This window comes from Columba livia, chromosome 16, assembly GCF_036013475.1.
Source record: "Columba livia isolate bColLiv1 breed racing homer chromosome 16, bColLiv1.pat.W.v2, whole genome shotgun sequence".
Lineage (NCBI taxonomy): Eukaryota > Metazoa > Chordata > Aves > Columbiformes > Columbidae > Columba > Columba livia.
The window spans coordinates 11,123,737-11,143,230 of NC_088617.1; the positions used below are offsets into that span (position 1 = coordinate 11,123,737).

Genomic DNA, 19,494 nt, shown 5'->3' on the forward strand with positions numbered 1-19,494 from the left:
CGAAAAGACAATCCTGCTGCCTCGGGGCTGCCCCCGCCAGGATTCATTCTCGGTGGTTTCGTCGCATGGTCGTTCGCCGGCCCTGGACGGATCCCACCGAACCGCGGCAGAGCCGGGACATTTTAAGGTTTTTGCCGCTGATCCGTCGTTTCTCCTTCCTTTACGGCTCCCCGGGGGATGGGGATGTGTATATGTCTGTGTTTTCCGGTGGCTGCTTGCACCGGGAGCATCCCTGACCGATGGGAACCTCTTCCTCGCCCTGTGCACCCTACGGTGGGGGCAGCGGCCGCTCGGCCGCTCCATCTCACCGCCCCGGCGGGGTCCGAGCTGCCTCCACCTCCCCCGAGGCTCCCGCATCCCCGGGGGTTGGAAACGTCGGACTCCAGCAGGGCTCTGGGCATCCACATCAGTATTACAGCACTATTTGAGGTCGGCGGCGGGGTCGACACCTGTCGGGGGCTGCGAGTGTGCCAGTCCCAGCCCTCAGCCCCCCCACAACCAAGATGCTGGGGAGTGGGTTGGGGATGCGCCATCGAACGCTCAGCACCTGCCCAGCTCCTGCCTCCGTTCCAGCCCCTGCTTCTGCAGGAGGTGAGAAGAAAGCGTGCCCACAGCGCGGCTGGCGTTTCCCCAACCTATTAATTTGCTTAATAAACACGATTCCAGCTATGTTTTCTTCCTGCTCCTTCCCGATGGAGCTGGAGGAGCAGAGTCCCCTGGCCATAGCGTGCCCTGAGCCTGCAGCGGAGAGCGAGTGTTTAGCAATTCACGGGCAGAAGTGACAGACACTGACACCAGGCACTTTCGGGCCCTGGGTTAGATGCTGCATGGCATGTGGCAGAGATTCAGCCGCGATGAGCAGCTGCCTCGGGCTCTTGCAAGGAGTTTCTCTGGCTTTTATGCACAAGAAGTTTTGTGGAGCTGGATGGTTCGCGGCAGGAGAGGGATACCTGGGAGGCAGGGAGTTCAGACAAGCCTGCTTGCAGCCACAGCATGGGACAGGGGTGAGGAAGACACGAATTCCCAGCCTGTCTCTATCCTTGAGGGAGGGGATGACCACAAATGTGACTACAGCTGCATTTACCTCGGTCTCCTTGTTCAAAAACCAAGGGTAATAATCTCAGTGCTGGTGAGAGCTGGATTCTTATCAAGTGGGACCAAGGGAGAAGTGGGATCCCCAAGACATTTGGGTCTCTCTCTGCTCGGTGATGCTGAGGCACCTCCCCAGGGCTCTCACATTTTGCCTGTAGGGGTGTGATCATTCTACCCTGCAGACATGCTCTGATTTTTTTTTTTTTTTTATTCCCTCCATTTTATGTCCATTAGAAGCAGCAGTGCCATGAACTTCATTATTGTTCACCAGAGTGCTGCTCCAAAGCATGGGCTGTGTGTAAGTGAACACAAGTTGGTTAGTGCAGGCAAACAAATAAACACCAATCAAAACACCACAATGCTAAATGTGAAATCAGGATGAATATATTTAGCCAGGCTCTTTTCTGAAAGCAAAACCATAGACGGGCTCTTGGTACAATATACATAATTCATACTTTAAAAAAAAAAGCCTTGGTGGATCATACATTCCTACAGCTAATTACCTACACTAAAACAAGAAAAATACAAAGACCCAGTACCACAAAAAGAAAAAAAATCCTATAGGCTAAAACAGCAGAAAAGCAAATATTTCAAATACAGACACAGAAATGAGCTGGAAAAACATAGTTCAGCCCAATTCAGGCTGTAGCTAACACAAATCCTTCCATATAAGCCTCACATTCCTTTTGCCCTTTTAGAAAAAGAAGTGGGAATTGTCACTGTGCTGTACTTGCACAGTAAAAACATCTGTCAATAGATTCTTTTTATCCTTTCCTCTATTTTCAGGGTATATGCAGCCTATATGATACTTTAAACGATGCACCGTGTTTTAAGGAAACAATTGCTGGGGCACAACAGTGATAGTTTGGGGAAGGTTTCTCCACTGACAAAAATGAGCATCAGGTACAAAAAGTCTTTTGCACCCCCAACCTTGGGTCCTGCAGCCTGTGCACCTTTAAGGGTGTGTTAAGAGTGATTCTCAAAATATCCGCTTCTCCGTGTACATGCACACACACACACATACACAAGTTTAGAATCCTAAAAGATAATTATCCAATGCTTTCAAATATAAAGGAGTTCAGAAGAGATGTAGGCAGTACCTGTGAGCTAGGAAAGGAATTTACGGAACAGTCAGATGCCTTATTTCTACTTACCTTTCACTCTTCAGTGGTCTTAAAAGGGTGATGAAATCAGTAAACTGACCTCAATGTCAGGGAAATGGGTCATGTGAGTTGAAGCTGAGGATTTACCCTGTAGGCAATTTAAATAAGAAAACAAATTCAGTTACTCTTTTACTCCCATAGCCCAATTTCTTGAAAACTCCTGTTCTCCGTCGGCTTCCATCAAAGCTCAGTTGGACAAAATCTGAAATGTATCATGTACTGGGGAAAAGCTTAGAGGGACAAAATAATTAAAGGCAAATACAAAACTCCCAAACTCTTTGGCTTTCTTATCACTTGGTCGCAAAGAAGAGCACAAGGACACTCTCTTCCCCTCCATGTCCCCGTTAATACATTACCACAGGTGTTTGCTTAATTGTGATGCACTGGAAAATACAGAGGGTTTGGTGACAGCACATTTTCCCCATTTCCTCCTGTGTGGTGTTTCTCCATGGGTGACATGCTGGTGAGCTGCAGCACAACTACATGGCACGATGAAGCAGAACTGAGGGGGAGGAAGTAATTGAACTGCTGGCAAAAATTACATCAGTCAAAACTCTACATCTAATGCACTCTGTCATTTATAATCACACTAATAAGGCACCAGTGAAGGGCTGTCAGCATTATAAAACATCAGGTGCCAGCAAATATCTGCAAATTCTTCCAAACCTGTTCCAAGCTGCATTCTCAAGGACTTCATTTTGCAGGTGTTATTTGCAGAGACAGGAGTCCAGGATGATGTTGCACAGTTACTGTAACAAATAAACGCAGGGTCAGATTTTCTTTTTAATACCTCTGTTTTTTTCCATGCAAAATTATTTGCAAAATCTCATGCAGCACTACTGAAAAAGCACAGAAGAGATACTCTGAGGTGTAATAATTCACACTACTTAGAAACCTCTTATCTCTGTTCAGCTAATTGCATGAGGGTATGATTGCAGAACACTGCAGATTTGGGGTGTCCAGATGATTTTTCCCGTACTAAAAACCTGCTCTCTTTGCTATTCAATAACAAAACAGAGGTAATGCGATTCAGGGTGCTTCGGTTTGAATCGGAATTCAAACAGTCTTTCAGGCACCTTCATTTTTGGGCTTCCAGCCTTTCCTCTGTCATCCCTTTTCCCCTCTACTTGCTCTCATTCCCCCCTGCTCCAAGATTTACCATCACTGCTGTTGTTAACAGAGCTTTGCACAGGAACACCTCTGATCAGGCAGCTATGGCTACACGCCTTATCTCAAACATTGGGTTTTTTTGCCTATGCTACATTTCTCCACACTGGAGTAGTGAAAAGTGCCCAGAACATACCAGTCCAGAAAAAACTAAGTGTCATAACAAAGGTATTTGTTGGATTTCCAACCTCTGGCATAGTTGGAAGGAGTCAAGAGTTCCTGTTCCACGGGATTTAGGAGCCACAGTCCAAACCCCACCAGGCAATACAGTTTAACCAGCTTTAAAACTCCTGCTGCTAGTACAAAAATCTGTCACTGGAAAGAACTAAGTCAGTATAAATCCACTCTACCAATACAAATATATTAAAAAAAAAAAAAAAAAAATGCCGCTGTTAACCTGTTACCAGCAGTTTTATGCTGCTTAAGATGTCTTTTCCCCACACCACTGCAGGCAGGCGTGGTCCATCATGCTACCACCAAAACAAATATACAAAAACTCCAGAGCTGACCCTAAGCACACGCTTTGACTGACTCTGCAGAAGGGGAGCTGTAGGTCCACACCTGATCCAGATCAAATTTATACTGTTAGACGACTTGGTGGTCCAGAGAGCTGAGATGAAAGACTGAGGGGGTGGCCTTAGAGAGCAGCTGAGGGCAGTCTAGGAAGGGGTGTGAGAAGAGCTGCTCACACCCTCTGGGGCACAGGGAATTTTTGCTTTGGGGAGCCACGGGGCAAGGATCTGCTGAGGAACAAAAAGGTACTTAGAGGACAGGCAAGGCAGTTTGGTATCCATGCAAGGGGGATGGTTGCCTTTGAAAGCCAGTGCTGAGAGGAGAGGAACGAGGCCACGTCTTCCTTGTGCTGGGCTGCATTAGAATTGAAAACAATCACAGCAACGAAACAAAACCAGCTCAGCTGAACAGATGCAAATCCAGCGGCAGACACAGGCTCAAACCAGGTCAAGCTGCACCCATGCAAATCACGGGTTATCCCAGAGCGCGCCGTGTCCACGCCGAGGGTGTGTGCTGGGGCACTGCCAGCATGACCTGAACCCCAGCACAGGTCTGGGCTGTTGGGCATCGCTTGCCCTGGGAGGGAAGCCGACAAACTGCCCCACACAGGCACGGTGAGGGTCTCTACATCTCCTCACCAAGTGCCGAATGCATCTCTCCTTGGGGACTATGCCCATCCAGCTGCAGAGCTAAGCTGCCGAGAGAAGACTGGCTAGCCCGAGGGGAGATTTGCCAGTACAGCTAGACCGATAAAGCACTCCTCTTGTGTAAACACGGAATACACCAGCTAAAGTGCTCTTCTGTCAGCATAGCTTATCCCAGCATAGTGTTGGCAAAGGAATCCTTGCCTGCGTTTCAGCAAGACTGTAAATCTGTTGTAGCGGGGTTAGGAGCTGCTCAGAGCAACATCACCACAAACAGCACAAATTTCTTCACCAGTTCAAGTTTGTTCCCAGGTTTCCAAGTCACAGTGTTGTTCTCTCTTCCAGCTGGCATATGAAGCCACCGCAGCAGCCAGCGAAATATGGCCATGTGGTCAGGGTCCTCCAGAGCCCCCAGTGCCCTGGGAATGTCCAGGCTCCTTGTCCATGCCCAGGACACCAGTTGCCACTTACTCCTCTGGCTTGTTCCAGCAAAGACAGCCAAAGCTCACCAAGCCTGCAGTGCCTTCTGGAGCCCAAACCTGGCCCTGCTTAGTCATAGTGGCATGTAAATAGTCACAGGGAGCTTTGCAATGAGCAGGAGGGAGAGATGAGTTCATGCTTCTGCTGCCATCCATGGCTGTTGGGCAGTGGTGGCTTCCCAGGAGATTGGGTAAAAGAGCACAGTCCACTGACTTGTCCATATAAAATTGTTAGCGCAAATGTGGAGGGAAAGGCTGTGAGTACTTGCTTTTTTAAATCCCGAGCTCTCCTTTCCTAAAAGCTGTGCCTCAGCTTCCCTGGAGAGTGTGTTGTACCCACAAGCCCAGTCAGTAGTGAGGACCGTGACTGCACACAAGCAGGGGCGAATTTACATCCCCAGCAGTCTCAGACTGGCTGAATGTCTGCCATGCTCTGCGGGTCTTCGCCAGCTCCACACCACCTACATGCATGCAGCACGCTGGCTTCCTCTCCCAGAAGTCTGGGAACTCGATATTTCCTTGTTTATAGTGGGGAAGCAGGAAACACGGAAATGTAAAGCATATCTACAAGCTGCAAACACTTCCAGCTCACCCAGCCCCAAGCTGGCCAGATGTGATCTGGGAGCTCCAGAAGAGCTCACAGCACTTGAGGCACAAGTTCTCCACCAGAGCAGGGACACTGGTTCCAGCAGAGCAGCAGCTGGTGACATCCCAAACCTGCTGGGACACAGAGCCAGCTCAGAGCAGGCACAGAGAAAGCTCCACTCTCTGCAGACGTGCCCGAAGGGTCTTGCTCAACACAGGAGAGCTGTGATGGCAGAGAGGTGATGCCGGCTCTGCTGAGACCCGAGCTGCAATCACAACCTCGTCATGTCCCTGGGACATGGAAGGTCCCCGTGTGGAGGCTGCTGGCTGTGTCACCCTGTTTACGCTCTGCAAGTGGGTTATGGCACATGATTCCCCACACGCGTATCTCGCCGGTGAGACTGGACCATGCTGGAGACCTTCAGGCTCCAGTCTCAGGACTGTCTACTTGAACCATGCAATTGATGCTCCTTGTAATTTTAGCAGAGCTGGTGCCATTGCAAATGCCATTCTTATCTACCTAAGTACGGATCCTCTCTTGAATCATTAACAATGTCATGTAGCAATTTGTTACATAAGCTCATTAAGTTTTTTTAATGTATCTATGTTAATAGGAACATAAATATGTAAATCTTAATTTCAAACCTGTTCCTGAAAGCATTAGCTGGGAAACTAGTCTGAGAAAAAGCAAACACGACCCAAGAATACCCAGGGACTTATTCAGGGTTTAGGTATCACCGTGACACATGGAGCAGGAATTGGGGAGTCAGGATGCCCAAATTATGCTCCTTGCTGATCAGCTCTGTGACCCTTTAAAAGCACTTTCTCAACAGAAAAACTTCAGTTACTTTGTATTGTTCTTCCTTTCCTTAGCCACAATACAGTGGCAAGATACTTCTATTTCTATTATTTTTTCTGTTCTTGCAGGTGCATAATTAACACAAATAGAAGGACTCTGGCTTTCCAAAGGAAACAATGACATTGACTGCAGCCCAAGGATCCTTAAAAACAAATTAAAAAGGCAAAGTGCATTAAAAAAGTGTTCAGCTGTATTTCATCAATATTAATTTTCTGCATCATTTATAGCAGTAAATACCTTTTTAGTGTATCCACATTCAGCTTGATGCTTTTAATTTGGTGGGGTAGCATGTGAGAACATTTACACATCTCATGATCCTGCCCAGATGGGAACAGGCCAGTTACTGAGCTCTCAGACCAGGCTCACCTGCCCTGGTCCCTCCACAACAGCTTCACCAGGAGCAGCTGTATAAGCTGTATTCATTATATAGGCACATGAGATATGTTTATACAGCTATTGATACGTCACCACAACACCCTCAGTGCCCACAGATGGAAGTAAACATTAAATTACAATGGTATGAACTTAGCTGCTCCATATTAATTCTCTGTGTAAGGCTGTGCTGCCAGAAGATGCCAAATCCAGTCTGAAGGCATCTGGGTGCCAGATGAGCAATTCCATGTCCACATCGAAGAAAATTCCCTCTGTTGGTTTGATTTTATTATATTTTTAAGGGGTGAATGGGCTGCGGTGGTGAAGTGCCTACTAGAGCGGGACAAAGCATCGTGCTGGTGTACGTGCTGCGCCATGTGCTCCAGCTCAGCAGAGATAAATGTGTCCTTGCCCTCCTGATGCCCATCAGATGTGTGACGCTGGACACCACGGATGTGTCCGGACTCACTTGTAATGAATGACGATGGCTGCTCTTCTGTGGGCAGTTGCGTCAACACCGCTCACCAGTGCCAAAAACTGGGGAGGTGGGGGGAGTCCTCTCTCTTTCCTCTCATCTTTCTCCTTCTTTTGGGCTCCTAGCAGCAGGATCCAGCTCCTGGCACTTGTTGGACCCTTCCATGCTTTGCTTCGGTTTTGTTTTTTTTTAATTTTCTGGCAGATTAGTGACCCCCCTGGAGACCAGACACCCAGCTCCAGCCTTCAAGACCTCTTACTCCACAGCAGCTTCTGCATTGCTTTTCCATGCCGACCACCCAGGTTATTAAAATATACTTCCCTCTTCCTTTGCCTTCCTTGACAGGTAAAGAGGAAGGCTGACACTCAGCTATTTTAACAAACCTTTCAATGTGCCACACTGTAAAACCCCTTAGGTAGGGAGTGTTCCTCCTGAAATATATGTATATATTTTTATATAAATAGGCCAAATCATTGGTGATAGGCTGTCCTGACTGGCAGATGAGGATGGGTGAAGGATTAGGAATCATTCCTGCTCTCTCGCAGCCTCTGCCAGGTCAAGAAGACTCCTCGGCTCAGCCCAGCCGGGTGTTGATTCAAGCCAAAGACTCATTGTCTGGGGGCAGAACAGGTAACAGGGAAGGAATGGGTCTTTTATAAGCTCTTTCTGACACTGTAGCATTGCTTGGAAATACCTGTCGTTAAAACCAGCCATTTCTGGCCATTGTATTTGTGAAAAAAACCCAAGAACTTTATTCTGGGTGTAAGTGAGACTGGAGGCACCAGTCCTGAGCCTGGAGCCCAGAGGCACAGAGCAGCACCCAATGCATCCCAGTGCGGGGCTTTCACATGCAGATGTTGCCAAGTGCTCTGCAGCCCCCACCCCTCCAAATGGCCATCTCGTGTCATTGGCATCGAATGTGGCATATTTCAAATTGTTAATTAGGCAATAATGACCAATGGGAAGGGCATTTCCTGGCTGTTAACTGGAGACTTCTGACCTGGAGGTCAACATCAGTCACCCAGGAATTATTAAAAGGTGGTAGTGGAGGAGGAAAACAGGCCAAGAAGAGCAAAACCCTCACCTTTTTAAGGCAGCCGGTGCTTCTCCATTGCACAACCCAGCAGGGAAGGGGCAGGTACCTGTGTCTTACCTGCACCCGGGCTCAGCTCCCTGGGCTGTTCTGGTCTGTGCCCCTCTCTTCCAGTTACTTTCATTTCCCAATTAATCTCTGTGGTCCTGAAGAAATGAGACATTAAATACTCGAGGATTATATATATATATTTTTTTTTTTTAATATGGCTAAAATGTGAAGACGCAATTAGCAATAAACTGGGCTCTTGCTGGGCCTGTGTGTACTAATCCCTCCCCACTTCTAAAGAGAAGATTTACACCTACTCTTCTGGTTTAAAATTGGGACCTTTCTCCCATTTAATCCTGGTGCTGGCTCTGCTCTCCCTTACAGGTGGCTGCATTTCACTACAATGGCTTCTCCAGGTTAATTAAACTAATGTGAATTACTGTATTTCCTAAGGGGTGACCATATGAAATACTGTGTTTGTGTTTCTACAGAGGGAAGCACCCGAGTGCAAACTACCAGTGGTGAGAGGGCTGCCAGCAATGCATCAGCCTGCCCAGCCTGGCCCTGGGCCAGAATTCATGGGCCAGGTCTGAAGGACAAGTAGCAACAAAAATTAAGATCTCCATGCCCTACTTATCCGCATAGGATTTGGCAAATGAACACCACTCCAAATAATACACTTAAAAGAGAATGGAAAGCTAGAAGGGAGCAAAGAACTGGTCAAAGTGATGTGTGTGTGGGAAGCCCCCTGCTTGTCCTTGCAGGGAGGATGCTGGTGGCTCCAGGGTGGTGGCCCAGGCCCTGGGTTGACACCTGAGTCACCAGCTGGTACAACAGCAAAGGGCCAGCAGCCGGACACCATGGCTCGGGGACTCCTCCAAATCCTGCATTTATTTCTTCAAGCTTTTATAGGCAAAACTCCTTATGACTGTAGCTTGGTAAACACAGGCAATAAAAAAAATAAAATAAATAAGAAAAGCTTATATATATGAGTGCAATTGTTGAAGGCAGAGCTGCTGCAGCTGTTTGCTCATGAATGGAGTTGTCTAGAGAGATTTGCCAGTCCTGTGGACCTCCATGGGTGAGACCTCTTCAGACTAGGAGTAGTAAGTGATGTTACACAGGCTATTAAGGACTAGATAGGATGTTTTAAATCCACACACTTAACTCAAAGTAGCTTTCATGGTCAATATTATATTTTGGCTAAGGAGACAGTGGCAAGATAATGACACAGAGGAAATTGTCACATTCAAAGCTTTGAATGTTTGGACTTCTGGGAAAAAAAAATAAAACTACCTAAAAGCTTGGCCCAAAACTTTTAGTCTTTTTTTGTTGACCTATCCTTGGCAGATCTGCAATCAGGCAAGGATTTCTGCACCCTGGTAGAAGCAGGTAGAGTGGAGCAGCACAGGAACTCCATTGTGAGCTGCCTTGGTGAGAAGATGACAACCATGAATCCTGTAGCGTTGTCATCTTTGGCTTGCAGCCTTAACTAGAATGTTTCCTGAGCTTTACCCATGCTCACAAACCAAGCTACAATCTTGGACAGAGAGGTGTGAACACAGAGAAAGCCTTGCTCCCATCACAAGACAAGCAGGTTAGCACTGAGTACCACAGCTCCCTACCTGTGGACAACTCTTCCTAGAATGTTTCCCGTCAACCAGTAGCTAAAAATAACGTTGAAAAATGAACCCATTCAAGCAAACAGATCTTTTTTATAACATAGTATTTCCTATTCTTTTTCGCCTGAGGTATTCTCTGAACAGCCCTGTTTAATACGCACCCTATCCAAATGATCTGTCAGATCATCTCGCCTGGATGCAGGCACGAGTCAGGGTGTTCCTCCCCTTTCCTGTCCAGCTTCATCTCCCATTCCCAGAAAAAGCAGGTAAGTCCTGTTATCCTGTCTGGTAAACCCTGATTATTCACTGGGATTTTTCAAGCCACTCATGATACATTGGCCTCAGAAGCACTATAATACGAGTGGCTTTTCTGGAACACCTCTTGGGGATCAAAATTCACCCACTTTTTTTCCCTGGGTGATATTATTCCCTGGGGTGGGTGTGTTAAACCAGCAACACCAGCAGGAGAATGAAAGGACCTGTTATACTGTGGTGGAAGGAGGTTTTCCCATTCTTCATGAGGAGCATAAAGGCCTTGAAACTTACTAGGAATCATACAAAGCAGGATTTATATGCAGCCTAGATTGATGAGCTATATTATGTTATCTTAAAAAAAAACCAACAAACCCAAACACACAAAAAAACCCCAAAACACAAAGTGATCCACACCCAGCACAAATCTGGGTAATAAAGGCTTTTAACAGACAATTGCTGCTTGTGAATTCTTTACAAAAATATTCCATCCTGTCTCTACAAAAGGTTGGTGAAGAATTTACAAACGTCCTAATCCCCCTCTAATCTTTTAAAATGCTGAGCTGTGATTGCACAAGCTGTTTCGTGATTATGTGTCTTCCAGGGCTTGTTTGGATACTTATTGAGAGATGCCAACTCACTTTTGTCACAGAAAGCCAAAATTCCTTGATATGTTTTGGTTGCACTGTACATTCTTCTGAAAGGAAACCTCAGCCATCCCCATCCTGTCTGACGCCAGGGTCACAGTTTTTGGGGACAACCAGGAGCTCTTCTCCATGGAGGAGACCACGGACTTCAAGGGGAGAGCAGAGAAACTCCTCTCCTTGCTCTCGGCTCAGCTGCTTCTCCTTTGCAAGTGGGATAGCAATGGCTCACCTCATTTTTTAAAACATTTCAGGACCTACATAGGAAAGGCTCTAGACAAAAGCACAACATGTTATTACAGTTTTCGGTGGTGCCTTTAGCAAACGCTTAATGGAGACTATGGCTGTTTTAAGTTGTGTGTGATATTTCTATGTGCACAGATAACCAGGGCAGAGCCGACTCTTAACTACTCATATGTGTTTAATTAGAGCTGCATTTTTAATCCTTTTAATTTGTATCTGTTTCTTAATAACCTCAGCTTGGCAAAGGTTGAAAAGGAATAAGTTTCATTTGAATATTGGGTAAAACTTGGTAACAGTAGGGCAGATGGTTTAGCAAAAAGGTTACAGCATGTTCTTTAAAGACTAGGGGTAACAGTTTGGCTCCATTAAATTCTGGAGCTAGCTAAGCTTAGGTTTTCATCCTTTGAAAATCATTTCAGAGAAGCTTAATAAAAATACACTGGAGATCAGTGTATCATCCAAGCCTGCTATGTGAAATTTAACTGTATCAATGGGGTATTATTTGCCTGTAATCTCAAGGCAAGTATGATCACAGCACCGTCGGTTAGCTTTCACAGCACCGTTCTGAAATCTTAATGCAATCATGTCATAAATTCATATTTAACTTTTGCCCAAAAGGAGAAAAAGTTGTTGCAGACTATTGCAATACCTACTGATGAGAGGAAAGGTTAAAGAAACCTACAGGATTTCAGCTCCAAGCTGAATTAGTGAAGATAGTTTCAATAATCTCCACATCTTGAAACCAGAGATAATAGAGAGGAATGAACCTCTTTCTCAAGCACTTGCTGCTTTTTTCAGATAAATTTGAAAATTTATTTCAGAAAATAAGACCTGTCATTCAATACAGTGTAACTTTAAAAGCGGAGTAGATAAAATCAGCAAGTTTTAATTGTAAATACTACCCTGAATCTTACCCAGCACAGCGGTGGAGCTCAGCCCTGCTCAATATAATGGGGAGACAGACCAGACACCTGAGCCAGGTGCGTCCTGGTCTAGAAGGAAGAAGGCAAAGAGATCACATAAAAACACAGCAACTTTCAAAGTGGCATTTCAGATGTATGCTGTGACACAGTCCGTTTCTTGACTGTTTTCCTGTACCATTAAAATCCAACGTTTTGGTGTTAAAAGTGACCACACTAGAGAATTGTCTGTGCCCTTCAGGCAACAGCTGTTCAAGCTCCATCTAAAATATACAAACAGATATTTGCTTGTTTTGGTGTATCTGACTAACTTATCATGGAGGCCAGTTCTCAGCATAGTTAATTTTGGTGGTCTCCAGACACTCTCCAGTGGATGCTCGGTGTCACCATATAGTGAATAAAAGTATTTTTCGTTGTTATCACGCACAGATCACTTGGAAAAAGCCCATGAACCACAGAGGCTGCTGTAGCTGGCTGGAAAGCAGCAGCGTAGATTAAAAAAAGGCCAAGCGTGAAAGGAATGACTTGATTTGAGCTGCAGCAAATCGCAGCGTCCTTATCCTCAGGACAACTACCGTACCACCAGCAGCAACGCAAACTCACAAATAACCTCATTTTTCATTTCTGAAGATGTAAGGAGCTAAACTAATTCATAGTCCATCCTCAGCTTCTGCTGCTGCTGCCCAAGTCGCTGCAATGAACCTGCTCACTGCTTCACTTTTGATAGGATTCAATACAAATTCTCGTTCCAGATGCAGAAGGCTCACTATTGCTTTCAGACAGCATTCTTTCCCCTGCCAGTGCCGATGCCTATACCTAAATTAAATATAAAGGCAGGTCTCCGCATGAAACTTGTTGCAGCTGTTGCATATCTGCACTAATTGATCTTCAACAGTCGTTGTGCGAGCAGCGTGTCTGCACCACTTTGATTCTCTCTGACTACTCCAATTTGGCCTCCGATTGTTGTGGCCACATAGCACTGGGATGTTTTGAAATCAATAATCGGTGCTCTGGTCAAACTTCTTGCTCAACATTGCTCCATGGCTGTGCTGTTCGTGTTTGATGGGATATTTCATGCTGGGTATTATATGATACTTCCCAGAAGGCATCAGAGTTCTCAGATGAAATTGTATAGTTTTCATAATTCATTTCGTTCATCCCATTGCTTATTAGCTTTCATATGGACCATTTTCTGACATTCCTGAAGAACAAGAATAATCCTTGTGATCATGAAATGCCACCTTCCTAGAAAAGCACATGAAGTTTACCACAGCAGCGGAGGGTCACAGTGGCTTTGAGCAGATGGATATAGGGCTACTGAGAGTTGCAAATACCCTGCTTCCATTTATACTGGAAAAAAAAAGTCAACTAGTGCGATACTGGGAGTTCAGCTGTCAAGAAGGACCTTTTATCAAAGAGATCACTTTCAGAGGGGGATTTTCACAGTAAGACATACGGCTACTATGTGGTAGGGCCTGGCCAGTAAATATACTTTCTTAGAAGGTAGCAGGTGGTATGATCCCATCTGATGTCCTTGCGTTGGGGTGCAAAATAGTGTGACAGACACAGCACCTTCAAAATCTCACATTTGCACATGCAAATGTGGGGGCTCAGAGTTGTCTTCTGCCTTTGCAAATGCAGGTGTTGGTATGCTGTCTGACCCTTCTGGAGTGAAACAGCAAAGGATTTTATTGTTCTGATTGTTTGGCAATGGAGAAGGAGTCAACATCTGGCACAGCTGCACTGACAAGTGCATTCCCAAGAGAAGGATCCAGCAACACGGGCTGTTCCTCCATCACCGCAGGCAGTTGGTCCCAAGGACCTGCCTATGTCCTTTGTGCTGTTCTTTTCCACTGTACTTCCAAAATCTGCACTGCAACTCTCTACCCATGTTAGTGACACAAGTTCTTTGAATACCTGCCTGCCTTGGGCTCCTTCTCTAGCAACATTATTTAGACTGGCATTGAAGCCAACATTGCCAGCTACACCTGAGTCAGAGCACAATGGAAACTCTTAGGAAAGAAACACGAGAGGATGACATCTTGACGTCTTGACATCTACTCACCCAGGAAACAGTGCTAAAACACTGTGTTTTCTTAGTTTTAAAATATTTTTTAAAGTAACTCAGTGCTGGGTGCTGGATTCTCTCACAGACACCACCTGGCTTCTCCTGGTAACAGCAAATTCTGCCAGCTTCCCAAAGTTTGAGCTGGAACTGCCCTGATTGTGCAGTGTCTCTATGAGAACTGCAAATGCTCTGCATCTCCAAGAGATACACACACCCCTGCTAAATCCATGCAGCCAAAGCCCATTTCCAAATACTGATAAGATGCACTCACATACAAGCGGGTTCACATCAGGCGTTGCTTCCAGATGCAATCGTGTGGGTGAACACAAAACAACCTGCAACACTGGGAGCTGATGCCAATCACCACTGGCTGGGGGAGGTATGGGCAGTTCCAGCGAAAATGCCACCTGCATTGGGTGAAAACTCAACTCCCACCAATTCTACAGCTGCTGGAGCTCCTGCCCTTCCAGGACTGCCCTGTGCTGCACCTTGGCAGAGGCTGTTTGCTCAGAGCTCTAAGGCCAAGGGAAGACAGAGGCAAAATTAAGCAGACTGTACCATGAGCGGTTGTATCACATGTGGTCAACACGAAGGAACACGATAAAAGCAGAGCAAGTACCTCCCTAACGCGCTGCTGCCTGAAACGGCCCGAAACCACACGCTGATGCCAACAGCTTGAGTAGGATATCAGCCTGGCAAGCAAGCCCCATCATTGTGCCATCTTCTCAAAAAAAACCCTCCTCTGCCTTTGATATGTTAATCCTGCGTAAGGCAAATTCTCCCATTAGAATATAGTCCATTCTGGTCTCCATGCAATCTGCATTATCCAGTTCAAAGTTAAATTAAAAATCCCAACCTGTGTGAATGTTGCAATCACATTATGAAATCTGTAAATCTATTTTTAATGTCTTAATGCTGCTGTAGTTGAACAAGGCAAATAGACTGCCGCATTGCATTTGCTTCCCACTTTTTTAGATTCTCATGCACTAGTTAAATATTCACTCTGCAGTGTTTGCATTTCCAGTACTACAAGACCCTAAAATAGAAGACAAGCTTTTCTTTTCCTTTTTTTGTTTTTTAAAATTCCAACTACGGGCAATTCAACTTGGGGATTTCTCCAACTCAAATGTGGAGTACTAAACATTGCAAGGAAAGCAGCTAAAAATGTTTCAGTGTGATCCAGATATCAGAAAATAGGATTTAAATCCCAAACATGCAGTTATTTGCAGTGTTTTGAGGGGGGTGATGAAACCAAGTATTTTATTTCAAATTTAAGAGACACTAAATGTTCATTCTGTGGGTAGCCTGTTTTTAAGAGAGAAAATACTTGAACATAGCTGGAACAACTCAAGCAATGGGCCCATCTCGACTATCTCAAATCAACATTTTACAGAACATTACTTAGGGGAGTAGTTTGCACTTCTCATTCCGATCTGCAATGGAAACAAGGTCTGAAGCACTGGAATTTTCTGTGGAACAAAACCTCTATTTTCTGACCAAGTCTCTTTGAAAAAATCAATATATTAAACAGTCAAATAGATCCTGCTCTTTACACTTAAGAATCATCCTATTAAAAGACGGGCACTGTCTCTCCACTGTCTTTTCCCTCTAGAGATGTTTTCCCCCATTTTGCAGTCCCTCTCTTCATTAGTATTAGTATTTCTCCACTCATAATTACCATACATTCTCTGATATTAAGTACATACAAACTGCATACATCTGAAAAGAACTGAGAAGGAAGGAAAGGACAACAGAAACAGATTTATCCTGCGATCACAGATTCTTCAGGGCAGACACTACAGCAAATTTCTGTGCTATCCAGACCATCCCCAGCAGCTCTCCCTGCACTCCGGACCCTTATGCAAAGCTATAACATCTACTTATTGTTACACGGGGTTAGAGGAAATCTGTAGGTGACAGAAGGGAAAGCTTTAGCAATACCGTTGTTATCTGCAGCCGTTTACAAAGCCTGAAAAACGGAGACGACTTACAGCACAGTGAGGGAGTTTCAGAAACTTTGGGCAGCAGAGCAAGCGAACAAGAACGTTTGGGAGGGGAGAAGTTCAGCTCTGGGTTTGTGAAGATGCCACCCTGGGGCTGGGCTGGGCTCAGCTGGGCTGGGCTCGGCTGGGCTGCTCTGTGCTCACAGGCTTCTCTCCCCCTCTGCAACTTGGCCGTTGCCGGATTCGACCCCAGCTTTTCTCTGGGCTGTTCTTCTGGTGCCACCGCATGGAGAACAGGACCAAGTGCAGCTTGTGTTTAGTCGCTGCCGCGTTTTGGCGCAAAGCCAAAGAGGGGGATCAGGAAAAGGGAAAAAGGAGTAGATGGAGGTAGATGGAGGTCAGTGACCCAGCTTAGCGCTGTGTCAGCTCAGCAACTCGTCCTTCCATCCGAAGAAGATGCATTTGACAGCACCAGATCTCCCACCCGGGCATGCTCCAGATGCACCTACGCCTGCTTGCTGCTTTGGAGGCTGCGTTCACCAGGAGTGCACCCTCACACACATTTACAGGTTCTTAGGGGGTGTGGGGGTAAATCAGTCAAATTCAGGCCCTTTCCTGGCGTTTTTAAGCCCGGGAGTGCTGGGATGGCTCTGCCCATCGCCCTTGACCCGGCAGCTGGCGGCAGCCGCTGCAGCCAGTCCGACGGGAACGCTTGAGACTGTTTAATGATTCCTTAAAGAATGGAAACATGCAAACCAAATGAGCTATGAGTAGCTTAAATCTCAATGGGGAAATAAATGGCTACAGCTTAAGAGATCCAACCAGCCCAGCATGCCCGCTGCTGACCACAATTCAAATGCAAGCAGATTCTGTCTCACTGAATTAAACAAGAGTGCTTGTTCAAATATTAGGAAAGCCAAGGAAAAAAACCTTCTTGGAGAAACAAATCCTGCTGTGCTGGATCAGCTCCACAGACTAACTAATCTGGGATTCTGTTCTAGGAGTCAGCAGCACCAAATATCTCTGAGGACAAGGCGCAAGTTACAGACACCTCATCTCCAAACTGTGGGGATGTCAGTAGTGAAGGGAAGTGTTGGCAATAAATACATAAGAACTGGGTGGCTACCATGAAAGATTTGAGTTCAACTTCACAAACTTGATCAGACAATGCAGTTTCAATGACTGAGTTTTCATCTTGTTGGTGTCATTTTTTCGGTCTCGGCCAGACCCCAGCAGGGAAGAGGAGAGCCAGCCTCAAAGGACGCATATGGGCTTACGAAAAATACGAGTAACCACATTAGCAATACCGTGTTCTCACAAGTCACACGTGGTGCAAAGGCCGAGTGGCGGGTGCTGGTCCTGGCCGCCCCAGCACGGAGGTGGACGGGGATCAGTCGTGGGGTGAGAGGAGCACACGCAGGTTTGCGGTTCCTGCCAACGCTCAGCATCATTCCATCCAGAAGCATAAAAGAGTCAAGTGTTCCCACCCCCCATTGCCATTTGAAAAGTATCTGACCTAATTATTACTATCCCTTTTGTGTAAATTCAGCACTTTGTCAGTCTGAATAAATGTACATTAGCCTTAACATGAGTTAAACAAGTTTAAACAATGAAGGAAGCTTTGTAAAGTGCCCTTGCTTTTCTACTTATTTGATGCCACACTAAAGAGCCCATTTAGACTAGAGAGTTCAGCACATTTTGGGACCCATTAAATTCCCAGGCTGAGACTAGATATTCGCTTTTTCTTTTTTTAATTTGTCCTACCCAGTTGCTAAAGTCAGCACAATTGAGCAATAAGCCGCTTTGCATTTCTTTAGCTTTGTAGGCAAGTTGAAGAAAGCTCCACCCAGCCCAGTCAATGCAGCCCTTTCCATGCTAATTCGGCAAGCCCCACTTATCACTGCAACTGGATATTAAGTGGTTCCTCAGAATTACTTTTAATTAAAAAAAGAGGAAACTCATAGCATAAAAATGTGACATTCATGACTGTTAGGAAAATGTGGCCTGAAAGAGAAACAATTTGACAGTGTAACAACGTATTTCTTTCCAGAGCTAAGCCAGCCTTTGGCAGCCCGCAGAAAAGCATCCCTTATCTTCTGTTTACAACTATACCCTGATAAGGACCATCTTCTGTCCTCCAAACATAATTAAGTCCTAAGACATCCTCATACAGTGGGGAAATAATTTAGGAGGGAGTGAAAGACTAAACATCCATCCAAGATCAGAGAATGAACATGGCAACACCTTCCTACCTGTAACATGGAAAGTGATGGATCATTTTGATGTTCTCCACTGAGGATACAACTCCGCTTTTAAAAAATTGCCACGTAGGGAGAAAAACAAGTAATCTGTACAGTGATGAACCCAACCTGACTCAAAATGCTGTGGAATTCAGGAGGTGGCCTGGAAGATGGAGAAAGTTCTATGAGGGGAAGGGGTTGTTTGCCCATCAACTCACACCCTTAACTTTTGAGAAAACCTCTTAGACGTGTCACGAATACTACACAAAGGTTGAGTTCTGCTGGTAGGGCGACAATTCAGAATTCCATTTTATTCCATGTCACAGTGAAATTGGTTCTTCCCCCAAAAAAGATCTGTGGGTAATTTGCAAACTGCTGCCACTGACCTGTAGGAAAAATTTTAATCCACATGAAGTTAAACGCTTGACAAAACCACAGCTATGAAATTGTTAGCAGCACCTCCACAGCAACCGGGCAGTTGGATGGATATTTAGATTAAAACCCTGGCTTGCAGGCAGAACTCCCATCAATTGCAGATGGATCGGGATTCCATCCCTCTTGCTCATTTTGAAGGTTGTTAAAACTGAAAACACAGAAAAAACCCAACTCAATTATAATTTCTAGCTGTCAGGAAGGAATTATATCAGTTCTATTTTACAGAAGGAAATCTGCGCTGTCTAGCAGTAATCGGTTCCATATTTGTGAAGCCTTCCAACAAAACACTTTTTGTCTATGATTTGTACTCATCTTAGGACGTACTGATTCCAGCCCCTCTGTGGATTGTAATGTATAAACAGCCCTTTTATTTTTAAATGCAACTAAGAAACTATTTGGCAGAGTCACTGTAGTTCTGAATCTCGAGCAGAATACACCAACTGCAACTGGCGTCTGGGCTGCAAAGTGAGCAAGACAGGGCACTTGAAGACAATTGTGTGCGTTCAGTTTAGCTAAGAATAGGACATTAATAAGAAATATTTTCATCTAACAAGCATGTTTTAAAGAGAACTCTATGCTTTTTTTGGTCAATTTGACAGGCATGTGGTGATCTCATGGCAAGGAGGTTGGAGACTGAAGCAGAGAGGTATAGAAATTCCAGTAAAACCTCCCAATCATCTTAGCAAACCGCGTGTAT

General features: G+C 45.4%; 1 long non-coding RNA gene across 1 annotated transcript; it reads right to left on the reverse strand.

Annotated features, from left to right (window-relative positions):
* Positions 1 to 1,460: 1,460 nt before the first annotated feature.
* Positions 1,461 to 16,832, reverse strand: LOC135575587 (uncharacterized). The gene is made up of 2 exons (XR_010466634.1): positions 16,171 to 16,832; positions 1,461 to 8,588 (listed from the first exon to the last, which is right to left on the reverse strand). It is a non-coding gene; the product is annotated as an uncharacterized LOC135575587 (long non-coding RNA).
* Between the last annotated feature and the right edge of the window lie 2,662 nt (positions 16,833 to 19,494).